This window comes from Globicephala melas, chromosome 7, assembly GCF_963455315.2.
Source record: "Globicephala melas chromosome 7, mGloMel1.2, whole genome shotgun sequence".
Classification (NCBI taxonomy): Eukaryota; Metazoa; Chordata; class Mammalia; order Artiodactyla; family Delphinidae; genus Globicephala; species Globicephala melas.
In genome coordinates, this window is record NC_083320.1 from 65,866,588 (window position 1) to 65,887,594 (window position 21,007).

At 40.1% G+C, this 21,007-nt stretch overlaps 1 protein-coding gene across 3 annotated transcripts in view; it reads right to left on the reverse strand.

The window, feature by feature from the left end:
- Positions 1 to 16,217: 16,217 nt before the first annotated feature.
- CSRNP3 (cysteine and serine rich nuclear protein 3) overlaps positions 16,218 to 21,007 on the reverse strand; it is a 191,964-nt gene continuing 187,174 nt past the window's right edge. For all 3 annotated transcript variants that reach the window (XM_060302331.1, XM_030849768.2, XM_060302332.1), the window contains one exon: positions 16,218 to 19,671. The gene's annotated coding sequence lies outside the window, so the exon portion shown is untranslated. The remainder of the gene's footprint in view (positions 19,672 to 21,007) is intronic.

The following is a 21,007-nucleotide window of genomic DNA, read 5'->3' on the forward strand; positions in this document are numbered from 1 at the left end:
CCACAAACTGATGTTTAATAAATACTTAATAGGGTGTGTTCAGCTAAATTAGGTCAGCAGCTAAGGTGGGAGGGGAACTGTATTTTTTTTTTTTTTTTTAAATACTGGAGCAGCTTTGGATGTCGAAAAGCATTAGAAAACAAAGGCCCTGACAGGGATAGACAATAGTTACTGCCCTTTTTTTTTTTTTCCGGGGGATTCCAGGAGCTGCTCTAAATTCCTGAAACATTGAGATGTTTCAGTCAATAGAAGCTTGGGTCTAATGCTGATCTGAAAACCCAGGGACAGAGGCATTCTAACCCTCCAGCCTGTGTGCTTCAGGGGGTATGGGAACTCACCTAGCTAGCAGAGCGGATCCAAATCTCTGTGGAACATTGAAGGATTTAGTGGTGAAGGGGCATCATTTCCGCAACTTACACTCTAACGGTTCAGGAGGAAAAATGTTTGAAAGAGAAAGCAAAGATGATGAAATTTCACACGGGGGAGACTGGGTGACTGGTAGATGTAAATTTTCTGTACTACTCTTGAAATTTTTCTGTAAATCTGAAATTATGTAAAAATAAAAAGTTAAACAATGACAACTACAACAAACTAAAAACAGAGCAAAACATAAAGCACTATGGATCTCCATTTTGACCCTACTTTTTTCCTTAGTATAATGAAAACACCACCACAAACAATTTAAATAAAGGGTTGAGTCCATCTCTCTTTATGGCACATATCACAGAAAGCTGGGCACCACTGAGTTTTTGGTAACAAATTATTTTAAATGCTGCCCACCTGAGAGAATTGGAACTATCTGTGAATGAAAGGAATTTGAGTCTTTTAATACTTGACAGAGAATTTCACATTTCAATCCACGTAGATACTACCCCTCAAGTTTTTTGAAAAGTGGGGTAAAGTTAGAGGTCCTAGCGTTCCTGCCTATATCCTGATTTCATTGTTGTTATCATTGTTCTTCACTGTTTTATATTCCCTAATTAATTTTATATATATATGTGTGTGTTTATCTTGGGTTATGGCCTTTGTAAAACAAGGCAGGTTCCATTGAAATTGTAAAAGGGTTATAGATGAGATCAAGGTTTTCCAGCTAAGCTTAGCTGAGGTTTTTGCACTGTGCTGGAAGAACAAGTGTTCTGTTCACTAAGCTTAGGAGAGCTTTGACTGGGGTAGTGCCAGCCGACCTGTGGTTTGGCTATGAGGACAATACAGGCCAAAGAAAGGGGTACAGAAAAGGCAAAGAAAGATGCAAAACCACTTTCCTTATGGTGGACCCTGCATTCAGAAAAGAAGAGGAAACACATTTTCCCTTTGTTTCTTCTTTTCTCACCTCTTGTGCCTTCTTCTTGCCTTCTCTCCATGACCTTCTATTTCCAGAACTTCAGATAGGTTTATTGAACTGTTTTTCTGCTATATTATTTTAAATAGACATTTAATATGCTGCAAAAAATTCTAAAAGTGTATTAACCATTTTCACCATTTACTACATCTCCTAAAAGATATTTATGTGGTTCTAAGCAACTAATCTAGACGTAACTTTAGGAACAAAGACTGTAAATAAGAAATGCACTGTACATTTTTACTTTTGAATTGAAACAACTTTTCAGTTTTTCACATACTCAGTTATGTAACAGCTATGGAAGAGGAAACCTGACCTGGCAGGGAAATTGGGACTCTTAAGTTTCATGTTCCATATACAACAGCATTTGATGAAGTGTGTCCCCAGTAAATTTTTGCCTTCCCTCTTCTTTATACAATAGATCTTTAGCAACTCGTTCTTACAGTCCTGACAAAAGTTCCTATTAAATTATTTAGCATCATTTCTATCCCAGGAGTCAAACCAACTGCATTCAGACTATCTTTAATGTTTAACTTTGAGGTGGTTAGTCTTTCTGGAAAAGAAATAAAACATATAGCATCGATTTTCTATACTTGGCCAATCACTAGGATCCTTGAAGAGCTTTTAAGCTGCAGGTCTCCAGGTTACTACCTGGAGGACTGGAGCAGATTCCAGAATCTGCGTTCTCAAATAACATCTCCTTATCTAGCTAAGTTTGGGAAACAACACCAATGGAAAGAGGAAACTGGAAAGTCTCCAAATGGTACCAAGTCCCCAAGTCACTCCTACAGTGAAACAGCTTTTATTTATTTTTATTGAAGTATAGTTGATTTACAATATTAGTTTCAAAGGTACAGCATAGTGATTCAATATCTCTATAGATTATATTCCATTTAAACTTATTGCTGTACAATATACCTTTGTATCTTATTTATTTTATACATAGTAGTTTGTACCTCTTTATCCCCTATCTCTTTCTTGCCCCTCCATCATCTCTCTTCCCACTGATAACCACTGGTTTGTTCTCTATGTCTGTGAGTCTGTTTTGTTATATTTATTCATTTGTTTTATTTTTTAGATTCCACATATAAGTGATATCATACAGTATTTGTCTTTGGCAGTACCTCAAAAAGTTATACGTAGGTTATCACATGACCCAACAATTCTACCCCTAGTTATATACCAAATGGAATTAAAAGCATATTTTAACACACACACACACACAAATTGGTGCACAAATGTTCATAACAACATTATTCGTATTAGCTAAAAAGTAGAAATGACCCAAATATCTATTCACCGATGAATGGGTAAAAAAAATGTGATATATCCATAGAATGGAATGTTATTCAACCATAAAAAGAAATGAGATCCTGATACAATCTACAACATGGATGAACCTTAAAAACATTAAACTTAGTAAAAGAAACCAGCTACAAAAGACCACTTATTGGATGATTTAATTTACATGAAATAGACATATCCATAGAGAGAAAAAATTGATTAGTGGTTGCCAGAGGCTGGGGAAGTGGAGAGAGAATGAGGAGTATCTATTAATGGTTAAAAGATTTCTTTTGGGTGTAAAGAAAATGTTCTGGAATTAGATAATCGTGATTGTTGCACAGCTCTGTGAATATACTAAAGACAACTTTTAAATGGTGCATTTTATGGTATGTGAATTATATCTCAATAAGAAATATGTTTTAAAAAACTTTTACTCTAATGAGATGTGAATATTGAGGTTGCTATCTATAAATCAAGGCACTTAGAAGATTTTAATTATTGAACAAGGAAAGTCCGGGTGCTCGACTTGGATTAAACATCTTTAGTTATCCATTCCTGCCTCATTATTACTTTACAGAGTATCCATAAGCCCCAGAGTTAATCAGATCATCGTATTGAGGAATAAATAGACTGACCGGGGAGTCTTCATCATGATCAGTACAGAGCAGCTGTACTGACGCCACAAGAGTCAGAGGCCAACGTTCATCTGATGCTGGATAGCTCAAGAAGGGGCAGGACTTGACTTCGAATGAACCTTAACAATTAAGAATGTGAGGACTTAAGGAAGAGGGAAATACATGTGCCAAGGTAGTGAAACAGAAAATATAGGGCTTATCCAGGGGGAGAAATGTGTCTCCTAGTTTGCTCTTCCATAGGAGTGAGGATATAGGAGTACTGGGATAATGTGGAAAAGGTTGGGTTAGATTGAGGAGTTACACCTTGAGCGCCAGGTTAAAGAGATAGAACCAAACTAAGAAAATTCCACTTTTCTCCTGGACTTGCCACAGGTCTGTGAGTGAAGTTAGCTAATTTACTTCACTCCTTGTGCTCAAGGTTACTTTTCTATAATGGGAGGTATTGAAGCTGATTTCTACAGCTTTTTATTTGGGTTAATGCCTGGATCACTGTACTAGTTTCCTATTACTGCTGTAACAAATTAGCACAAACTTAGTGGCTTAAAACAACATAAAGCTATTCTTTTACAGTTCTAGAAGTCAGAAGTCTAAAATCAAGATGTTGGCAGAGCAGCATTCCTTCTGGAGTTTTTAAGAGACAATCAGAGAATCTATTTGCTTGTCTTTTCCAGCTTCTAGAGGCTGTCTGCATTCCTTGGCTCGTGGCTCCTTCATCTTCAAAGTGCCTCATTTCAACCTCTGGTCCCATTGTCACATTTCCTTTTTAAACTTTGACCCGCTTGCTTCCCTCTTATAAAGGCCCTTGTAGTTACATTGGGCCCCCCTGGATGACCAGGATAGTCTTCCCAGCTTAAGATCCTTATTTTAATCACATCCGCAAAGTCTCTTTTGTTATTTAAGCTAACTTATTCACATATTCTGAGAATTACAATGTGAACATCTTATGGGGACCATTACTCGGCCTACCATGATCACTTAGAACAGATTTACTGGAATCCTTAAAATATACAGATTTCAAATAGGTTCCACTCTAGACCTCCAGGAGTGGGATCCAGAAATATGCATTTTAAACAAACTTCTCCAAGTTTGAGAATCAGTGCTGTGAGAAAAGGCATGTCACTCAAAATTTTTGAGGATGATAAACTTGAGCTCTTTAAAATCATGTCAGAGTTAAGCTCTGTTGAGGGCTACTGAAGTTTTGGTCTACTTCTGCTCATTTTTTTGGTAACAGAAAATTCTGCACAGAATTCAGATTGAAAAAAAGGAAAACAAAAGCAACTGGTTTCGGTGTGAGAAGATGGGCAAGCCTATTTTTCTAGTCTATGAACCAACCTAACTATTAAACTCCTTTGCCCGTTGGAGGAATCCCACTTTAGCATACCTGCTCTCTGTGGCATTACCTGCCAGGAGGGAAGCCTTTCGAACGCTGTTGCAATCTGAACTTGGACTTGCCCTGTTATAGCTCCTATGCACATGGAAAGAAATTCAGAACGAAGTTGGCAAGTCCTTTCTCCCATCAGATAATTACTCTTTTTGCACTACTTTCCTTCCAATTTTGTGTGTGACAGAGGCTTAGGGGTCCTAAGGCTCAGATTGAAAATGTTCCTCTGGTGTCATGGTTAACCAGTCTTCAGGAGGAGAAGCTAGTTTGTGTGAGACTGCTTCGTCATCTCCACACGGCAGTTGCTCCCAGCACATGTCCGTAAAATGAAACACATCAACCAAGATGCCAAGGGGCTTTCTCCTGGACGCAGGTTCATGAAGTTCTAGCAGGTGGCTCAACAGAGCCAGGTTTCTGCAACTTCCACACCTGGTAGATCAGTTCTCAGCCCTGCTGCACATTGGTACCACGTGACGGTCTTAAAACAAGCTGTCCCTGGGCCCCATTCCTGGAAATTCTGATTTTATTAGTTTGGGAAAGATCCCTGGCATCCGTATTTTAAAAGAAACTCTCCAAATAATTCTAATGTGAAGCCAGGATTGAAAGCCACGAAACTGGGGCATCTTAGATGGGTCCGGCTGGGGAAGTATCTAATAGTTACAGTTATTATAATGTTTTTAAAACTGGAGTACAGTTAAGAATTCTATTTTTGCTTGTTTGCAAAGCTCATTCAATACGTTTAAATACATGGCACTCACTTTAGTGATAATCAAGAGTTGGAAGGGATTATAGAAACATTCTAATGATATTTAGTAGAAAGAACTTGGGTTTTGGAGACAGACTTGAGTTGGAAGGTCATTTGGTTCTTAAAATTACTAGCTGAGAAATCTTAACCACTTAACCCTCCTAAGCTTCAGTTTCCTCATCTGTATATTGTACATAATAAATCCTAATTTACTGACTCGTTAAAAGGAATAAATGAGACTTAAAGCCTCTGTCATGTGAGTAAACACACAGTAAATATTATTATCCCCCTTTTCATACAGAGGAGAAATTTTAGGCAAAAAAAAAAAAATTAAAAAAAACCCTCTGCTGTGTTTCTTCCCTAAATAATACAGTTAACTAGCCTAAACTCTGGGACTAGAACTGATGACTTCTAGTGAGAATCTTATTCTTTTGCAGAATCACAGTAATGTGGCCAGTATATTAATTAGAAACAGTAACATCTTTCCCATTATTAAGGTTTGCTTCTAGATGACTATTACCTTTAATGGCCCAAATCATCATATTTCCTTTTACTCCTCTTTCTTTGGCTGCATAATTAAATTTACAAGAAGCAAGGAGGTTAGTACAGGGCAAGGCATACCTTATGCGGCAGTAGCAATAATATGCTTTAGAACAGATAATACGCTGCTCCAAATGAGAGGAAGCTGCTAAGGATGGTTCCCTTCTGGGCAGCTGTAGGTCGTACAACTCCCTGAGCTTAAATATGATTCTAGAACTGTGCTGTTCAATGCTATCGTCCTAGCCACATGTAGCTAATTAAAATAAAATTAAAATGAGCTAAAATTAAATAAATTTTAAAAATTTAGTGACTCAGTTGTATTGACCACACTTCAAATGCTGACTAGGCACATGTGGCCAGTGGCTGCTGTATTGAATGGCACAGACATAGAACATTTTCATCATCACAGAAAGTTCTACTGGTCAGCGTTGTATTAGAGGACATACGTGTTGAGGTTGCTCTATTAAGAATTGTTAATTATGTAACTATAAAATGGGGAAAAGGGTGGGCTGTGATATGAAAATAAGCTGCAAGGAAGAGTACAGGAAGAAAGAGAAAATAGAGTTTGTCTTTCCGAATTGACATCTGATAATTGACAGTTGAAGCAAGAATAAACTGTCCCCTAGGATAGGAAGCAGAAACACCCTGGCTAAAGAGTTCATTATGCTTATGTCTGAAAGGCTGGGGATGGTATGTCTGATACAAAGGTCTGGCAGCCAGTGCGCCTACTGGGCTCCCAGTGGGTTCCTGCTGGCAGCTGTCACCATGGCAACACTCAAGATTAAGGCCAGAGCCCTGAAAGCAGCTGCTCTCGCACCGTTGCCCCATGTCTCACACTTATCCTGAGTGGCCCTAACCACAGTCTAATCAATCAATCACTGTGAAATCCCCAGAGAGCTCAATTTAAGTACAATTTATTTCAGTAAAAAGTAAGACTTGGAAAGAAGTTCAGGCATTAAATCTAATCAGCAAATATTATGTTCAGCCTCTTTCTGTTAAAAAATCAAAACATAAATTTCACTGTATCCTGTTGCTGTATTTGATTCTTAGGTAGGAAGCAATGTCCCCTTTCCTTGTATTAAGATAAAGTTCCTCATTCAGTGTAAGTGTGGTAGTTTTTCATGCTGTTCACAGTGTTTCTGTTCTCTTTCCAAGCACATAGTAGGATAGCATTACCCAACCCCCTTTGTTTCTATGAAAGATTAAAGTATTTTTGTTGGGAGTCAACTAAGACAATAGGAAGTAAAATGCAATTCTATTTCTGTCCATCTGACTTATTTTGGTCACTGCAATTGTAGTGGAAGTGACATGTTACTTCCAGTCAAAAATCCTTAAGAAAGAGTGAGCGATTAACCACCTTCCTCCCACTGCCTGCAATGTTTCAGATGCTGGAAGTTTCCATCAGTCTCAATACTTGTGTGAGGACGGCTTGGAGCAGAGTGCCCCTCTCATTTAAGATGGACCTGATGTGAGACCAGGTTTCAAACCATTGAGATTTAGAGCTTGTTTGCCCCTAAACATAAGTTCAAATCTCTTGACTAACACAGTGGATATAGTAAAATAAAAAGAAAAGAGTGAAAAATCTAATGAGAATGAATAATTTCAATGTAAACTGTTAATCTCAAGAGTATCCTATCTCTTGCTGGTCAGCTTAAATTAAAAAAAATCAGTTTAATAGTGTGATTACTTCCATGCCAATATCATTTGTCTTGCAAGCAAAATTTACTAGTCTTGGTTTAAAGGAAAAAATTAGTCTTGTAGTAGCAACTGAATTTTTCTACTCAGACTTCTTGACAGCAGAGTGCATATGAAGATATCTGACCATACCTATATATAGATTTTAAATTTTTAAATAAAATATTCCTGTCCTTACGTTTAAATTAAAAAAACACGTACACAACCTGTGGGAAAGGTGGATGATATATATAGCACCTAATGTGCTAAGTTAGCAGATTATTTGACATTTTAAAGATTATTTGGGGGGAAATCCTGGGGAACATTGTGGAAAACATATATTTTATTTTTGTTATTTTAGATACAATTGTTTAACTTTACTAGTTCATTCACAATTCAACATAGTTGATTCTGAATGATTTTTGGATGTTACAAAATGCCAAATAGATTTTTAAAGTATTAATACTTGCCACAAAGTTATAGTCCAAACAATAGAATAAAAAAGAAATTCAAGATTGCTTTGAACAATGAGTCTCCTTATTGTAAGCATATAGTCTTCAAAAAATGCAGCTCATTTATATATATCAATCCTGATGTGTGTGTGTGTGTGTGTGCTTGTGTGTACCTCATCCATCACCTCAAGTAGTTTTTGAAATTAGATGTAACTATAAAAGTTTAAAGAATTAAAACATTTAAAGCAATCATATTACTTTATAAATCACAAATCCTATCATTGGACTCTACCAACCACTGGGGATAATTAATATAAAGATCAAAGAATAAGTCTGGTGGATTTTATAAATGCCATGGCTGAAATTTCCCTTCTTTTACTTTGATATTCAGAAAATAAAATCTACTTTAGCAACTTTTTTTTTTTTTTTTTTTTTTTAACGCAGGAGACTTAGAAGTTAAGCAGGACGCCTCGGTGTTATGTATGTCCTCCCACTTGTCTTCAGAATGGGATCTAGGACGTTCTGCCTGTCGGCCAGTAAGGGGAGCCATCACAAAGTAATTATGAACACATTTCCATGACAACCTTTCCTCCTAGAATGAAAGTTTGTGAGGGTTTTTCTAATGTACGTCTTGCTCTTCCGCGAATTTTCTAGGTCATCACTGACCATGCTTTGTCTGTGCGCTCGCAGGCTGTCATAGCAGTGGGCCAGCAGATAGTAAATGCTGTGGAAAAGCTCAGACGCTGTGCTGTTTCTTTGGAGTCCTTTTTTCCCCATGTCCCACGCTTTTTGAAAAAGCCTCTATAACATAGGATCCAGGCCAAAGGCTCTGATCTGAGTCCTGCTGTTGCTTTAATGTGTGCCCCTACTCAGGTCTCTTTATTAACTCCTCTCACCCCTCCAATAATAAATGTAAATTACATGTTTCTTTCAAGTCTACCTACCCACTTCTTTCAGGAAAAGCCATTTGTTTCCATGCACCTGGAGCTAATTCCCACTTGTCGCATCTTATCCACTGAGCCAACCTCCTGCCCTGCCGCCTCCCCCCCAGACTCCCCTAGATGCCATTTTACCTCTTCTGGTGGCCTGAGCACCTCTGTTTTCAGGCTGGCCCAGAATGAAAGAATTCAAACACTGAGTTTTCCCAGGGATGGTATTTCTCTGCATTGTTAGTGATACCTCAAGAGACGAGGTATAGCGTTTGGGTGTGGCACCTAGCCAAGCATAGACGTTTCAGGAGAAGTCAATAATGCATATTACAAACATGTTTTGGTGATCAAACGCAGCCTCCCAGCTATAGGTCTCCCCTAGAAAAGTGAGGCAATTATCTCAATCAGTCAAGTGAAAAGGTCCATTTATGCTTCAATTCTCTGGCTAATTCAGGCAAAAGTAAAATTTTCATCTGAATGATCTCAGTAATTGGCTTGCTGCTTTGCTTTACCAGTGAAAGCTTGACAAAGAGGCAGAGGCTGTTCCATACCGATAGGGAGGTGCTGATCATCGAGAACTCGTGCATACAAAACGGCTATGAGAAAGCGCGTTAGCAGCGGAGACTTGGTTGAGAAATTTCAACAAAGGCAGCTCTTAACCATAGATTATTAGGTGAACCTTAGAATTCAGTCTTTCTTTCCTTCTTTCCCTTCCCTTGTCCACCGTTACTCCTCTTCTAGTGTTTCTGGTCTAGAGCAAGTGTACCTCTACGTGCAAATCAGGGAATCTCTGCATTACCCTTCAATCCTTCCTCTCCCTTCCTCTGCATTCAGCCTTTGACATATGTTTTGAACAGGTTGCCCCCTCGATGTTCCCATGGCCCTTGTCTTGGTTCAGGTGAGTGTTGGTACTTGGCTTGAGGATACACTCATTTAATGGTGATTTATGGAGGCTCTTCCATGTCCAGCCACCATGCTAGGTACTGCAAATACAATGATGAGCAAGGCAGAACTGCTTCCATCGATCACGGCTACTCTTTTTTTTTTAAATAAATTTATTTATTTTATTTATTTACTTTTGGTTGCGATGGGTCTTCGTTGCTCTGAGCGGGCTTTCTCTAGTTGCGGTGAGTGGGGCCTACTCTTCGTTGCGGTGCATGGGCTTCTCATTGCGGTGGCTTCTGTTGTTGCGGAGCACGGGTTCTAGGGGCGCGGGCTGCAGTAGTTGTGGCGTGTGGGCTCAGTAGTTGTGGCTCACGGGCTCTAGAGCGCGGGATCAGTAGTTGTGGTGCACGGACTTATTTGTTCCGCGTCATGTGAGATCTTCCCGGACCAGGGCTCAAACCTGTGTCTCCTGCATTGGCAGGCAATTCTTAACCACTGCACCACCAGGGAAGCCCCCGATCATGGCTACTCTTAATCGGTTTCTCTGCTTCCTGTCTTGTACACCTCTCTTAATCCATTCTATTTTGCTGTCAGACGTACCCTTTTAAAACTCTGAGTGGAATAAAACTCGCCACTGCTTAATAGCCAAAGTCCTAAATATGACATACAAAGACCTTGATGATTTGATGATATTATATATGGAGGACAGATACTTCCTGGCCCAAGGTGGCAGTCCAATGGGGATGGTAGAACTCTAAAACAATAGAGGACAGGTAGTGGCACATAACTGCTAAAAACCTGGAGGTTGCAATTATCATAATTAGTGGCAGAGTCAGAGTGGCAGTGAAGGGTCCTGAGACAAAAAATAGGTGGGCAGCCAACACAAGTACTACTCAGTTTATACCATCACAAGAAATTAGGATGGATGTCTAGGAGCCTGAAGGCAATCACCCCAATAAAAGATCAAATATCTCTTGCCCATTTTCTAGACCTGGGTTAGTTTTCAGACTCAGGCTGATTGACCCAAGAGGAGGCCAGATCCCTAGGAGGAAGGACCCAGCTATATCATACAAGTATACATGGTAATGGTTCCCCCAGTCCTCCTGAAAAGGGACCTACAACCATTTACTCAGATGCCTGTGCACCAGGGAAAGGGGAATATCCCAACATTTAAGGACTATTTGACACTGGATTAGACTTGACAATGACCTGGAGAACTGAAGCCTCACTATGAGCCCCCTGTTCAAGAGGGGGCCTATAAGAACCAGGAAATAAACAGTGACCTAGTTAAGGTCCGGCTTAAGTCCACTGGGTCTGTAGACCCATCCAGTGGCCAGTTCCCCTGTCTCCGACTACATAATTGAGATTGGCGTATTTGGTATGTATGCAATCCCCACATAGGACCTTTGGCTTGTGGGATAAAGGCTATAATAGAGAGGAAGGCCAAGAGGAAATCTCTGAAACCGCTCCTGTGCCCTCCCCCTAATCAAGGTAAAATTAAAAAACAAGTTTGCATTCCAGGGAGGATAGTGGAAATTAGTGGTACCCTTAAAGACCTAAGGATGCAGGGGTGGAGGTCCCATCACATCTCCATTTAAGTCACCTGAGCCCCTGCAGAATGCAGATGAATCCTGGAGAATGAGAGTATTTTACTGCAAATTCAACCAAGTGGTAACCGCAATTGCAGTTGCTGTGCCAGATGTAATATCTTTGCTAGAGAAGGCTAACCAACCTCAGGTACATGGGTGAGACCATTGATTTGGCAAATGTATTCCTTTCGATTCCAATTAGAAAAGAGGATTGAAATTATTTGCCTTCACGTGGAATGGGTGACAATATGTATTTAGTTTTTTACTCTGTCATAATACAGTACAAAGAAATCTTGACTCTCTGGATATCCTGCAGAATACTACCCCATTTATGATACTATGCTAATCAGGCCAGATGAGTAATAAATGGTCATCATGAATGCTGAAGGCCTTGGTAAAACACAGGAGCTCTAAAGGGCAGGAGATAAACACTCTGAAGATTCAGAAGCCTGCCACATCAGTATAATCGTTGGGGACCCTGTGGTCTGGGGCATTCCAGGACATCTCCTTCACAGTAGAGATAAATGATTGCACTTCCCACCATGAAGAGGGATAAGTACTGGTGTAGGCAGAAGAACTCGGCCAGCTGACAGCAGCCAGCCTCAGCCATTGGCTACTCCAGTGCTGCCGTGATAGGCACACGAATTGGGTGGCAGTGGGAGATAGGAAGGCTAGGCCCATGAGCATGGCCTCCAATTTACCAAGGTTGATGAAGCTACAACTACTGCCGAATCTATAGAGCTTCATGCTGGGCTCTCGATATGGCACTGTTCTTCCGAAATCTAACCAGACACTTGCTGGCAAATTGATTACATTGGACTTTCTTACATCCTGGATGGAAAGAGGTTGCTTTTTACTATTGTTGTTGTTTGTTTGCTTTTAATTAAAAAAATATATATTCTAAGTCTGATTTTGCCTTTCTTAGCTGCAGGGCTTACAGTATATATGATCTGCCCATATGGGGTCCCATTTAACATCATATCAGAGCCGTGAACTAACTTATAGGAAAGGAGGTATGGAGTGGGCCCATGACCACAAGATCCACTGGTCATATCATGGACTCAGTAGCCACCAGCCTGACAGACTGTTGACTGACCTGCTAAAGTTTGGAGGTGATACTCTATAGCAGGGGTCCCCAACCCCTGGGTCGCAGGCCACTTCCAGCCTGTGGCCTGTTAGAACAGGGCTGCCCAGCAGGAGGTGAGTGCTGGGCGAGCGAGTGAAGCTTCATCTGCTGCTCCCCATGGCTCGCGTTACTGCCTGAACACCCCCTTGGACCCCACCTCACCCCCCTGTCAGTGGAAAAACTGTCTTTCACGAAACAGGTCCCTGGTGCCAAAAAGGTTGGTGACCACTGCTCTATAGGATGGGATACCGTGCTTCAGGTTGCAGTATACACATTGGATCAAAAACCTTTATATACTATTACATCCCCAGGAGAAAGAACACACGGGTCTAGGAACCCAAGTGTTCCTTCCATGGGGTGAAGGAAGTGGCCCCACTTAACATGACCCACTGGGGAAAACTGTACATCCTATTCCACAACTCTATAGGCTCCTCTGGGTTAAAGGCCCTAGTTCCCAAAGGAGGCACACTTTGTTTTGTTTGTTTGTTTGTTTGTTTGTTTTTTGTGGTACGCGGGCCTCTCACTGTTGTGGCCTCTCCCGTTGCAGAGCAACAGGCTCCGGATGCGCAGGCTCAGCAGCCATGGCTCACGGGCGCAGCCGCTCCGCGGCATGTGGGATCTTCCCGGACCGGGGCACGAACCCATGTCCCCTGCATCAGCAGGCGGATTCTCAACCACTGCGCCACCAGGGAAGCCCTAAGAGTCGTCATCTTGATCATCAGGAAGAGATGGGTCTACTATTACACGATGGGGGCCAGGAAGGAATATCAGTGCACTAAGATGCCTCTTGGGTCTGAGTCATACCACCAAGTAAGCCACTGAGATTAGCAGAAGTGGTTGCTGAAGATGAGGAGAATGTAGAAATTATAGTGAACTGGGGAGATGATGAATATCAGTGGTGGTACTAAGGCCAATTGCAGTGGCAAGAGCTGTAGTTTATTCTACTAATGAAGCTCTTCTAAGTATTCCTGAATCCTGGAGGGCCTGCTCCTTGAAATTCAAATGAAGAAGTGGGTCTGAATTATGGACTGTGGAAGACACAGAGCCGTGCCACCTTCAAGGATTCCCCTTCAAGGAAGGACTTTCCCAGCTTCTGAGAGTGTTCCTAGCAAACAGCCTCCAGTCTTTGGCTCTTTTTGGGCATTTCTTCTATTACAGAGTACCAACTCGCCCCAGAGCACTCCCATCCCAGGGGACCACATCCAGTAACTGACTGTGGGGTGACTATAAAAGCCCAGCCATTTTCAGCCCCCAGGCTTGGAGGAGCCCTTTATGCTTCAGAGCACCCAGGTGGGAATGGCTGGTCGGGGCTTTGTTGCATCTGTTTTGTAGCTTGAGTTCTCCCTCTTCCTCACCTGCGTCCTCCTCCAGCTTCCATGAGTATTGGTCCCTGACGAAAATCCTGCTTGCTAAACTCTGTCTCAGCACCGCTGCCTGAGAGCACAACCTGCAACCCCAGCCTTTGAAAGGTTCAGTCCTCTCCTCTGTACATTTCTCATTCTCTCTCTCTGGTTTCCTCTTAAAACACCCATTCATTCCCAATCTCACATCTTCATCTAAGCTCTAGATTCATATTTCCTTCTGTCCATTTGGTATTTTCACTGAGTATTCCAGCCACAATTCAATGTCCAAAATGAACACACCTCTTCCTGCTTGTAACATCGTCATTTCTGTTAACGATATAGCCATTCTCTTAAGTCCTTCCCTGTACTCCACCTGTCGTATTTTAAGCTCATCATCTTTTTGCTGCTCTTAATCTCTCACACCTAAGTAGGCTTTCAAATAAGCAACATTTTCTTTGTCATCATCATCAGGACCCCTATCTTTGTTCGTCTGGAGGGGATCTGCCTGTCTTGCTCAGCTCTGCCCCCTTGTAATCTAGCAAAGTGTCCTAAACAGAGTAGGTCCTTGACAGTGATTTTCTGAATGAGTAATGACTGCAATACCTACAAGGACGATTTTTACTCTGGTGTTCCCATCTTCCCAAACTGTCTGTGTCCTGCAACCACAGTGATTCCACTCTGCTAAACATCACTCTTCTTTGGTTCCTTCTAATCTAATCTAATCTTCCTCTTCTAATCCCTTCAAGATTTCCCTGTTTCCCTAAGGATACAAGTCAGACTCTCTAGACTGGTCTTCAAAGCTTTGCAATATCTGAATCGATTCTCCTCACCTGATGCTCATTTGTTCCTGAATGTAAATCATCTGCTCTTAGCAACTTCCTTCTACCCTACACAGAAGTGGGTGATTTGGTCCTGACTCAGCCCTTCCTCAAGCTGTTCCACAACGTGGAACCTAGAATGTCCCCTACCAGCTGAATTTCTTCCTCCTCCTGAATCTGACACCCTCTCCACACTTTCAGCCACCCATCCTTCCCTCATCTGAACTCCTACAAATGCACCACTCAGTTTTGCACTGCACATACGTCAGTAAACATACTTTAAGCATCTACTATGGTCTGGGCGCTAAGCTGGATGCCAAGGACATGGCGAGTAAGAAGACACATTTTCTGTTCTCAGGGAGTTCTGTAGAGGGACTAGGTACCTAAATAAGTGCAGTGAGACTTGAAGGGAGAGGCGCTAATAAACGTCTGCATTAGGCATAAAAGAGCAGGTAATCAATCTTCAGGAAAATCAGAAAGGCAACATAAAGGAAGGGGCATTTGTGTTTTCTCTTGAAAAATAAGAAGTCATTATAATTGTGTTGTCAGGATGGGGTGTGGAGTGTATACTCTGGGCAAAAAGGGAGGCAGAAAAAAATAGGGTAGTAGGCAAAGTCTAAGTGGTCTGTCTGTGGGCAAGGGAAGCAAAGAGAGAGGCTGATGAGCAAAATGGCTGGGGAGGTTTGCTGTACCCAGATCTTAGGTGATCTCGTGGGGGCATTCCAAAGAGTTTGGGTTTTATCTTGTTGGCAATGAGGAAGGAAGCGTACAGAAGAGTTGTTAAGTGAGCAACACGATCCAATTTGCCTTTGGGGATGATCACACAATCACATATTATTATTTAACTTTCAAAAATGTAGACCAGTGTCCAGATGTAAGAAAAACAAGTTGTTTGAAGACAGTGACCTGCACATAGTAGGAGATTAGGAAGGATCCATTTTCTTTTCTCTTCATTCTACTGCCAATAAAAAGGAGTTTGGTTACCTTAAGTCGGCATTATCAAATAGGTAGGCATATATATGTACTTATGTGTACATCTATATTCTAAACCCCAAATCACACAGATTCTGCTTTAGGCAAAGCAGAACACAAATACTACTAAACAGGTGAATTGCAGGATACTACTTGCAAAGGATTGGATTTGTCTTGGTAAAAATATCCTCCCCAGTTTCCTTGGGATAAGATGCTCCTCTCTGGCCCTCATCTTTGTTTACATGTCATTACTTGATGACAGGGTTGAAGAGTTGAGGAGGAAACATTTTATTAAGCATGTCCACTTAGAGATCAATCATAATAAAGTTAGCACATCTTTGAGATGATCAGGTAATGAGCCATTTCACAGGAACTGGCTTCACACACAGCTTTTCAGGAATGTATCTTTTGCACCAGGGGAGGGAGGTATTCTTGTGTGTGTGTGACGGCTCAGAAGGTAAAAACAAAGGATTTACACAAAATGCAACAAAAATGCAACAGTAGATACAACTTAGAAACCGGTTTTACTCTGCTGCAAACAAATGGACAAGATATTGTACAATATATAATAAAAAGTACAGCATAATACAAGTGCCACTAATAAAAGAAACTTAAGGATCAGACTTAAAAATGCTTATTTGTAATAGATATATATATATATACACACTGCAATAAAAAGCCACAATAAATACACGAATTTCCATGTCATTCATAATAAATACTGAAAATATAAATACAGAAGACTACAGCTAATATGAATAAATTATTACAACATAAGGTCCAGGTTAAGTTCTGTTGAATATTATTGTAGCTTATTTTATATACCCTTTGGCATCTTTGATGTTGTAACTTATACACAAGAGAAATCAATCTAGAAACTACGTGACGTAGAACATGACAACTTAGTGTAAAGTGAAGTTATGTATGAATTGTAGTTTGATTCTCTTCCCTTTCAACCTTTCTAAATGATTATATTGAACATAACAGTAATAAAATATCTATTGAAATACTGTTGAAATTGAGTAAAACTCATAATAGGAATCAACTAAAAGATAAAACCAATCACAATGTTGAAAATGTTACGGCGGATTGATCTCACTGGTTTTAGATTACTTTTTTTTGGCCAGCGAAATCCAAAAGACACAAAACAAAACAAAACAACCCCCTCCCCCCCACAAATACTCTCAAAAGACTTCCCTTGTGTAAAAACCATTCCCAATGTCCGAATGGTTCAATGTAGACTGAAAGATAACACCCAAGTGCTTTGGATCATTTGATCTACCATTACATTCAGCTCACTAGATTTCACCAGAATTTGCAAATGTACCAAATTTCTACGGCAGCTGGAAAGTGGGCACACAGTTGATGTCTAAGACTATGATGGAGATAAAGATACTGCAAAAGGTGACATTTGTCTATGCAACCAATTATACATATACATTTTAAATAGGGAGAATGCATTTTTGACCAATGTCAAATGACCTTTTCCTATCAAATTGTTATACCCTGTGACATTGAGGGAAACACATTGAAATAACAAAGTGCATTTTCTGCATTAACAGGCATTAACCAGTACATATGTATTAATAGTTCTATCTTAAGAGGCTATTACACCAGAAATGCAATAAACTAAAATGAAAGCAGATCAACTTTACTAAGACACGATAAAGGCTGAGGTTCTCAGGAACGGAGTTGTAATCTACAGGTTTTTTTTTTTTTTTTAAACTATTTCTGTACTGTAAATGTCTAGCGTTTATTTTACATCAAACACTTTTGAAACATGTTTCACAAACTACGCCTCGGACTTATTTCCAAAGAGGTGTCTAGAGTCAATTAAAACATGGGCCAAATGATTCAACATTCTTTACATAAGCATTCTATAGCTTTTTTTTTTTTTTTAAAGCAAAAAAGGTTATTTCCCCTAATGTTATTTGTGGGGAGCAACCACGCACTGATGTGGCTGTCATTTCACAAGAGCATCTGAGTTGGGGGGCATAAGCAGCTGTACCTAGATTGGAAAAAATCCCATGGAGAAAGGAAACATCGATTTTGAGGGTGTTCTTCATTTTCCGGTTAGTTCTGACTCTGAGTTGGAGGCAACTCTGAACAAACAGAAGAAGCTCTCTGCAGGGGGTGCTTGGGTCAAGTGATGTAATCAGGAAAAAATCACCACCCTCCCGGATTCCTTTCGTTTTCAGGCCTTGTCAAGATGACAAATATTTAAATCATTTTGCTGATCCCTGAGAAGGCAAGCAGCCACTGTTTTAACAACATGGGGACAAAGGCTGGGATCAAATGGTAGCTGAGTAATTCTCTGGAGTCGTTTCATTCCACACCAGACTCGCCACAACCAGTCACTTCCCCAGAAAAAGTGGAAAAATTTGAGATTCTCATTTGTCATTTTTAGGGTATAGAAAGATGAATAAGAAGGTACTTATTTAGAAGCAAGAAGGTGGAAAATGCTCACTTTTTGTAATTGTAACTTCTCAGAAAATTGAACAGTTAAAAAGTTGAGTCACTCGATCCTAGTGTTGATGTCTGTCACCGGGGATCTGAAACAGTCACTTTCCCTGACATCATAGCAATGGTAAAACAAAAGAGAAAATAAAAATGAACGAACAAAAACTACAGCCATATTTGTTGAGAGCAGGTCACGTTACTGAACACTGTCCCAATACCCACATCTTTATTTTTAAAACTCTGATTTCTTAGGAGACTTATGGAATCATCAAATGTAACAAACATCAAAGGTAGGGAAACCTAACTTTCCGATTCTCCCAGTACAATGGCCCAAATCACCACAACTGTTGCCAGGTGCCTAACTCACAAAGACTGGCCAAGATATTTTCGTACTGTGAGAAAAACCTAGGAGGACTGGATTGTGTTGCCAAGGAAACTGCCTTCCCTAGAGATGTTAAGAATAGATGGGTGTCTATCCTGTAGAGCATGCCTGAGTGATTGTCCTCCCTGGAGGTAGATGGATGAGCCAGATGACCTCTGGAGATCTCTTCTAGTCTCAGGGCTATAAAATTTGAAGAATACAGAAGAATCTCAAACTTTCCATTATTCACACACAGTTGGCCATTGTGAGTATCTTTGAAAAGATGAAACTATTCTGAGATACCCGTTTGGCATGACTAGTGCCTAATGAATCAAGATTCAGACAGTAACCTTTGGCAGTGGACCCTATTTGATTATGGTACAAAGGAAATGACTTTGCCAACTACTAAAATTTAAAATCCATTATATTCAGATATAATTTGGGTATCGTTAAACCATCCAAGGATCAACACTAGATTAAAAACAAAACCAACAAATCGCAGGCAATTTATTTTCTAGGTTTAAGTATTTAGATTTTTCCTCTTCAGGAGAATTCAGATTTGGATTTTATTTTATTTCTTCCTTCTCTTTCATATTTAAGTATCATTTCAAAATGGTATATAGATCTTTGATTTCTTTTTAAAAGATGGGCACTTTATATATGGCTAAGGAGGAAAGCTTGGTGGCCAACATAAAAAGGAAGAGCAAAACAAAATTGGATAAATTATGCTACAAAGTTAGAAATTTCAACCTTATTTTTTTTTAAATAAATTTATTTTATTTGTTTACTTTTGGCTGTGTTGGGTCTTCGTTGCTGCATGCGGGCTTTCTCTAGTTGCAGCCAGCAGGGGCCACTCTTCACTGTGGTGTGCGGGCTTCTCACTGTGGTGGCTTCTCTTGTTGCGGAGCACAGGCTCTAGGCATGCGGGCTTCAGTAGTTGTGGCACGTGGGCTCAGTAGTTGTGGCTCGCGGGCTCTAGAGTGCAGGCTCAGTAGTTGTGGTGCACGGGCTTAGTTGCTCCACGTCATGTGGGATCTTCCCAGACCAGGGCTTGAACCCGTGTCCCTGGCATTGGCAGGCAGATTCTTAACCACTGTGTCACCAGGGAAGCCCCTCAACCGTATTTTTTATAGGTTCCCTATTTAGAGACAACAGCAAAATCATATTAGGAGGCCACATCCCTGACAAGGTTGTTTCAGGTCTTACCCAGTGTGGCAGGAGGGCTTGATGAAGATCTCTGGTGATAGAAGCTCCCAGACAATTTTTAAAGAGATATTTTCTATATCAATTTCCTTCCTAATACTCATCAATAAATAACTTTTAAGATACTGCTAAGCCAGATAAAAATATTGGGAGAAAGCCACAAGAGAAAGGAGAGGAATACCTAGCAAAGAAGTATTCCAAAATTGCAACTAAAACCATTCAAACAAGGTCACATAAATTAACTTAGACAAAGGCAAGGCTAATTTCTACCATAAATTTGTCTTTTCCTAAATGCTTCTAATCAATATACATTATCTTAAAAATATTTAAGTGGCCTCACACATGTCACTAAAATGAGAGTCATTGAACTGACTTGACTATCACCATGGTAACAAGAAATGCAAAGAAAGGAATGCCACCATTAGCATGTTGAATACAAATACTGTCCAAAATACATTCTATCATACTCTTTTGAAACTTCACTTCTGCCAGAAACTTTTATGAGATGAAATAAAATGACACACCAGAGTTGGCTTTTCTTGAATTATAAGCAAGTGTCAAGTATCAAGTGAAAACAACTACCTTGTATAGTGGTATATTTATCACAAGTGAAAGAAAGTAGTCAACAACCTGACTTAAATCTTCGAGATTCATTTTCCATGAATGTAACAAGTACCTGTATTTACTAAAATCCCAGGCTATAAGTTAGATTACAAAAATTGCATATAATAGATGAACTGGTTTAGGCTTTGAATCTGGTTGTATAGACCTTCCTGCTTCCCATCATTCTGTCTGAATCACCACTGTCAGGATACAGAAATCAAGGCATTATTACACTTACTATCCAGACAGCACGAAGTTAGACTAACACCAGGACTGCTCACCAGGTAAAACCCAGTTCATATCAAACTTTTGAATTTGAATTTCTGGTAAGAAAGAAAAAAACCAAAACACTTGCATTGGTTAGAAAGGGGGAGGGGAGCCTCATGCTCCCCTTTCTATGAGAGGAGTTGAAATAAAACTTAGAAGTGACTGTTTTAAACAGTCACATTGAATATACAGATTTGGCAGGTAAAATATTAAAGAGCTCTTTTATTTCCATATTCATTACTTTTGACGAGAGTCTATCAGTCTTTTTAATATAAAATGTGTTTAAATCTTTAAAACAGTTTCTTTAGCATGCTGTAGCTCTGTGTTTTTACTTTTTTTAAGCATCAAATGATTTTTAGATCGGAAGGTGAAATTGATGGGGATAGTAGGTCACAGATGGG